The sequence below is a fragment of the Anser brachyrhynchus genome (genome assembly GCF_964034855.1).
Source record: "Anser brachyrhynchus genome assembly, chromosome: 1".
Taxonomy (NCBI): Eukaryota; Metazoa; Chordata; class Aves; order Anseriformes; family Anatidae; genus Anser; species Anser brachyrhynchus.
In genome coordinates, this window is record NC_137694.1 from 122,792,002 (window position 1) to 122,799,066 (window position 7,065).

Genomic DNA, 7,065 nt, shown 5'->3' on the forward strand with positions numbered 1-7,065 from the left:
AAGTAAGTTATTTCATTCCTAATTGTGATTGAAGGAATAAATGTCCCATTCATCAACTCTACCCTAGTGTACTTAGTGGTTTGCAGACATGGAGTAGCAGTGCAAAGGGTCCAATAAAAGTGGCAAAAATAAAGGCAGTTACTGATGACAGATATTTTTGCCTCTAGTAAAATTGGTGGACACTAATATGCCATCAATGATTATTTTTAGGCTTTGGTATTAAATGACTTCTATTCTAAGCCATATATACATGATCCCTCATTTATTTATTTATTTATTTTTCCTTAAACACATAAAAATGGCCCATCTTCTGAAGTGGACTGAAAGTTTGTATTTTTTTCTCTCTTGTTTTTCCTCACATAGCTCAAGTAATTATTAGATCTGCCCTGCCAAGATTCTGTTGTATTCAGCCAACTGGACATGGATGTGTATTCCCCACAAGGCAGTCTGCTGTGCTAATGACCAAGCAATCAGGTCACTTACAACTACCAGTATAGTGTTTGATTGGCAGATATGTATATTAAAAATAATGTTCTCTTTATAGCTTTTATTTTCTGCTCTTGTATCTTCACTCACTAGTTTACTTACTGTGGCAGTCTATGTGCATTAAAATAATACTGTCCCTGATCCCTTGTCCTATTTGTAATATTCTTTCCTCACTAAGCACTCTTTTTCAGAGCAAGTTATGTACTAAATGTTAAATGCTGTCTTTCCAGCTCTCTTCAGTAGTACAAAACCTCTCTGTTGCCATTTCAGCTCAATGCATTGCACTCCTGCCTGCAAGCCAGGGCTCTGTCAGTTTTCAGCTTCCATCTTTGGCCTTGTGCCCTTGCCCACCACTGACATTACATAGAAATAGCAGACTGGATATTACCTCTTCTGGTCTCTCCCTTAGTGATATATAGATATAACCACTAAATGGCACCCTGCCTCAGGCTGAGTGGCCACAGATTTTTCTCCACATCGCAATATGCAGCTGAGCCGAACAAGACCAGACTTACAAAATGGCTCTGCAGGTGGTTACCAGGAGGGAAAGATATATCTCCTAATCAAGTCTTAGGCTTGAGTCTTTTCAAGCTGCACAGAGGTGCCTGGAATAGCAACAGAATAGACTTTGATGCAGGCAAAGACACCTGTAGATGAATGCCTGAACGATAGAGATTATGATCCCATCATCTGCTCTTAGCCTCTTGAGTTTGGGAGCAGAATAAGACACAGTCCATGTCAGTTTGTTCTGCTGGCTTGGATAAGAGCCTCTGGGTTAAAGTCGTCTCTCAGCTACTTCAGTGCAACACTTTCAACATTGTGCGAATCCCATGAGGGGTCAATCAGTCCTAAACATGAAATCAGTCCGACACATGAAATACAACCATGAGTTTATTGACTGAGATCAGCACCTCATTAAAATAAGTGTTAAGAAAATGGTGCAGAAAATGGAATGGTTCCCCTTTCTGCCAATGGGTTACCAAAAAACTGGCCCCAATTCCTTCTTAGTTACAGAAGGGAATATTTTTAAGGGTTTCACAGCTGCTTCCTCCAACAGTTTGGTATCCTTACATCTCTATGCTGTATTCTGTATTTCCCCTTAATTTTGCTGGATATCAATATCTTTGTGTCCTTTTAAGTTGTTTGTTGATTGCTGCTATACCTTAGCACATGTCCAAGGATACCTTTAGTGTATGCCAGTAAATGGACTAGGGTAGTTGTCATTTAGTTGTTTACTACAACTGAAGAAGAAATCACACTGAATCTGGAAGGAAAGGTTAAAAAGTCATGCAAAATATTTTGGCAGTTTTTTTTTTTCTGAATTTTGCATTCTATAAATGCTTTTAATGTCAACATTTGAAATATGTAATTGACATTCTTTTTTATTTGTTTGTTTTGTGAGATTTTCATTGCAGCAATATGGAACTGATCTATAGAGACTTCTGTCCTGTGGTTTCACAAAATATAATCCAAAATAAAAGTCTCAATTCTATATGCTCATTAAAATGGTCCTCATCCTAGTAATCTGAATAGAGGGCAGAGAAATGACTGCGTAGTGCTTTCCCCTGTATTTGCAAAGAACATCTAAAGAAGGGTCTTTTTGTCATGTAATTAAAAAGATCCTCTCCCCATTTTCTTTTAAGGCTTTAATTTTCTTGTTATCAGAATAGCTTATCCCATATCTTCTTTCCATCATCAAGGCTTCAGGACACAGACTAGCAGCAATTTAAAATCACTCTTCTGCTTCTGTACCTACTAATAGAGGGATGCACGCAATCTTCTGGAGTAAAGGTTCACCTTTTGTTACTACGTTTTGTTGTGACTCATTCACTGCCCCTTGCAAATTAAGGTTCTTTTAATTATACTGGGGAATGAATTATTTTCCAGTTTTCAGCTTTCTTAGTACTAGTATATTTTGCAGAAATCAGAATATTTTGCATTAAATGTAATGAATAGAATATAAGCCAGGAAAAAAATGTCTGTTTCATATTTGAGTTTATTTCTGAGGCAAAAACGTAAAATAATAAGTGAGTAACAACAGTAGCAAAGTCACATATCTGACCCACTTATTCCTTTCAATACTGGCAGTTCATTTCCGTATAGGACTTTCAGATCTTATTTTTATCTAATAGAAGCATCTCAGTATAACACAGGGTTAATCCCTACAGTGTTTGACATTTATAAATGTCTTGAAAAAAAAAGGGGAGTAGCAAGCAACCTTTTTGGAATGGTTTAGTCTTCAATGTAAATAATGCCTTCTCTAGTTAGAAGTGACAGTGTTTAATAGACCTTTCCCAAGTGTACTGTTTCTTGTGGGGACAGAGTCAACTTTCTTCATAGAAGCCCATACGGTGCTGTGATTTGGATTTGTGGCCAAAGAAGTGTTGATAAGAAAAAGCTTAGGGTATTACTGAACAGTGCTTGCAGGACATCAAGGGTTTCCTTGTTTTCCACTCTGCCTTTCTCCCCCCACCTATATTCAGTGAGTAGAGGGGTGAGTGGTGGTGGACAAGGGACTGGGAGGGGACACAGCTGGGAGAGCTTACTCAAACTGACCAAGGGGATATCCCATACTACATGACATCATGCTCAGTGATAAAAGCTCAAGGAGAGTTTTGAGGAATGGGGACAATCAGAGTTATAGCATTTGTCTTTCCAAGCAACAGTCACACTTGCTGAGGCTCTGCTTTCCAGGAAGCATCTGAACATCTGCTGTTGCTGCTGGGAAGTAGTGAATGAATTCTTCTTTTTGCTTTGCTTATGTGTGCAATTTTCACTTTCCCTGTTAACCTCTCACTATCCTGGTGTACAAATCATATCAACTTCATTCTATTTTTCCCTATCCCTCTGGAGAGGGGAGTGAGCAAGTAGCTGGGTGAGCAAGCAGCTTGGCAGTTAGCCAAAGTTAACCCACCACACCAAGTGTTACTACTAGAATCAGTTTCAGAAATTTCAGTTTCTGGACACACATGCTCAAGAAAGAGACCCCCCCCCCCCCTTTTTTTTTTTTCCTTTTTTATTTTTTCTTTCTTCTTTTTTCCCATTTATTTCCTTCTGTGTGGGAGTACCATGACCCAGTGATCAACCTATTACCTACTCTTGTCTTACTGTGGTCTTAGTTTTTAGGTACATGTAGAAGTCACTCAGTAAATATTTGTAATACAGATATAACACAATTCTGGGATAGTGTATCCAGCAATACATTTAAGTCTCAGTCATATGTTTTGCTGCTCAGTAGAAAGAGCCTAGCAACTGCTGGATCACTTTCAGTCAGCTGGAGTGCTTGGTATTTCTGGCTAAAGATGAGATTAATCACCCTGGAAGTAGCAACCATTTGTAATAAGAAGAAGGGTAAATTTTCAATTATGGTTAAGTGATTGTGACTCCTAAGTTCTTCTAAGTGACTGAGTGAGTCTTAACTTTAACTCACCAGATCACTACCAAAAATTGGTTTAAGTTTTTTGTTGAGTTACACATTTTTGAAAATATACTTCACAAAAAGGTATATTCAGAATTTTTGAAAATGCATACAGTTTCCTTACAAAGGAAACTAAGAGAGAGTTTCACCTTTGGTCAAACTGCATGGGAAGTCTATGTATTTATGGGCATTTGCTACTAAATTCAATTCTTAGATGCCTAGTCGAATACAATGATATGGCCGTAACACATTGCTAGAAAACCTTCCTTGTTTCCCTGCCTCCCTAATATTTACCAACACGTGTAAAATGGTCAAACTATAAGAAAACAGTATGTACCTTTTTGGCAAAGCAGCCATAGCTGCCTTGCCTTCAGTGAAAATGGGGGATGCTAATAAGTTCTGAAAATCAGGCCTTAGGACGTATTTACCTTAGTTGACCCAACTTAATACCTTCTCAGGAAATTCTTTTGCCATTTATTTGTTCTTAGCAAACTGTGATTCCTACCATTCATAAACTTCATACCCTTGCTAACATTCCTTCATAAACTGTTACACCCAATTGGCACATTCATGAATCACAACACCATTGAATGAAATCATAAATACAGCATGTGGCAACTGCGCTTGCTGAGATATTGAAGGACAAAATCCTGGTAACATCAATAACATTTGCACATAGTGCCAAAATTGTGCATGACATCATGAGAAAGCAAGTATCTTTTTATGTTATTACAGGGACACCAGGGGCTTGTGATGCCATTCCCTGTGCATCTATGCATGGTAGGCAGAGTCTGCATTCCTGGAGGAAACAGAAGACAGAATTTGCATTCCTGTAGGAAACAAAGAAATGGAGGGCAGGCAGAAAGTGTTTGAATTCTCATCATGGAACTATCAGATTACATGATAAATGACCAGCCCAGGAACACACTAGAAGTTTGCAGCACCACAGCACAGAATTATGTTGCAGTTTCTTGTGATCCAGGCTAATGTCTTTCTCAGTGGATTGTCCTTCTTTTATTCACCCAAGACTATCTCAGCATTAAAACAAAATGGAATGAAAACCAAGCAAAAGCACCACAGGTACATTTTATTTAGTAAAAACTGTGAATAATTAATTGAACAAATGTCAAAAAGGCATCACGTATTTTCTTAAAAATTAATTCTTGTTAGTAGATATTTTAAGCAGCTGCATTGAATGCCCAAGATAATTACATTGCCTGCATTGCTGTGACAGTAAAGAGGAAAGACAAAAGAATAACAACTCAACAACAACAACAAAAAAAAGAATTCTAAATAAGGAAAAAAAATATAAAAAAATAGTGCTGTTTTATTAATAACCCTAATTTTATATACCCATAAAGTGTTTTTTTTTAAATAAATTATTAGTTCTCAGGAAGTAAGCGGAAGAACATTATGAACTTTTGTGCAGATACTTCAGTTTTGATAAAAATACAAAACAAGGACAATAATTTGAAAGTCCTCACTTAAAAATTTTGCTGAATCTCTCCTATAACTGTTTCAGTTCACTGGAAATAACTTACATGAGAGAAGCCTGAAGTTCTGAAATCGGAGATAGGCTTGGCATTATATAAAGCAATTATATGTTGAAATGCTACAGGGACTGTCTGCAGTGCCTTTGATAGGTCTTTTCCAGAGTCCAATAGCTGACTGCACTTAGGTGCAATGTGTAGTCGGTAGCTTTGAAAATTAAACTATTTATTTTGGCATATCCGTATGGGTGCCATTCTTTTATCTAAGAATGAACATTTCAGCTATTCCAGTGTTATTCAAGTTGATGTTTTTCAGTATGCATGGACAATGCCAAGTCTGTGCAACTTCTGTCCTTAGAAGGAGCAATAGCCTTCCCATTGCTTGCTTTCGCACCCCTGCAATGTTTTTCCTTCTTAAGGCCAGTTTTACTCTCTGGGGAAGCACTGAGGGTAGTAAGGAGACAGCTTTCTTTTTTTTCCCTACTGCAGAGAAGAACAAGGCTGGAGCCTCATGTATGAGAAGATGTCTATATATGCTAGAAAAGAAGGGTAGAGATTCCATGTTCCACTACTCTTACTCCCGGCATTCTGCGTACTTGCCCCAAGACTTGAGAACTGAGTACCGTCATAGATGTCTCCATTCACTTTAAGGGTTATTTCAGCAAGCTGATATTAAAATAATTATTAACAAATTAATCAGCTGAGTTTGAGTTAGACCACTGGGTAAAAGAACCAGCACCACCACCACCACCAATACAAACAAATAAACAAACAAAACACACAAGCTAACACTCCTGCACTACATATTTTGCGGATGCTTATGTCAAAGGAAGAATAAAGTGAGGGCTGTCAAAATGCTAGCAATGCTGGGAAAAGACAGAACTGCAAACAACAGTTTTAATTCTCTTAGGAAACATGTAATATATTAGAATGGTGAGGTAGCTCCTTTCCCTTATTACTTTTTACAGTTATTGAGCAGATATAGTAAAACGGAACAGGTTCACATTGTTTAGTTTGAAACACAAAGTGTATTTTTTTCCTGGCATAGATATGAGGACTAATGTAATCAAATGTCAGGTTAGAAAGTTTGCTAAGGATCTTAGTACACAGCTCAAATAGCACAGAGAGCCCTAGCAAGGAATTTGTGGAGCTTTTATATTTTTCTGACTGTTCTGTAGTCCAGAAGAGCTGGCTGTCTGGGCTGCTAAAGATTAATTGTGCCTGAAAGCAATAGAAAATGGATCTTCAGCTTTGCATATTACTGCTTCTCAAATACAAAATTCTCAAAAGCTTTTGTCTATCTCCAAAAAGTAAGCAGTTGGTAGTGTCTTTTATTCCTCGTTACATTCCACATTCATCAGTGTGGGTAATTCATAAAGCTTCTATTTTATATTGCATGCATAAGTTGTCATACACGAGTTTGCACATTAATTTATGTAAGGAATTACTATTAAAAGAACTGAAGTTTGGAAATGGAAGAACAACTCCATTTATATTGTACCCCACCCATGCATCCCTGACACCCTGTCTCTGAATATTGTAATAAAACTTTTAGCTACAGATAACTTACTATTTCCTTTTCAGGAGTTTGGCTTCAGCTAATAAACAGATGCCTTGATAAGGAAATGGGGGAATGCTATATTTTTATATAAACCTTTTTGCCTTGTTCAT

At 37.5% G+C, this 7,065-nt stretch overlaps 1 long non-coding RNA gene across 4 annotated transcripts in view; it reads left to right on the forward strand.

The window, feature by feature from the left end:
- The window catches only part of LOC308187887, a 104,379-nt gene that overhangs the window by 75,965 nt on the left and 21,349 nt on the right, over positions 1-7,065 (forward strand). For 3 of the 4 annotated variants that reach the window (XR_013944979.1, XR_013944981.1, XR_013944982.1), the window contains one exon: positions 364-7,064. This is a non-coding gene — a long non-coding RNA (uncharacterized lncRNA). Of the gene's footprint in view, positions 1-363; position 7,065 lie in introns of those variants that run through there. The other variant, XR_013944980.1, reaches the window with a different exon arrangement.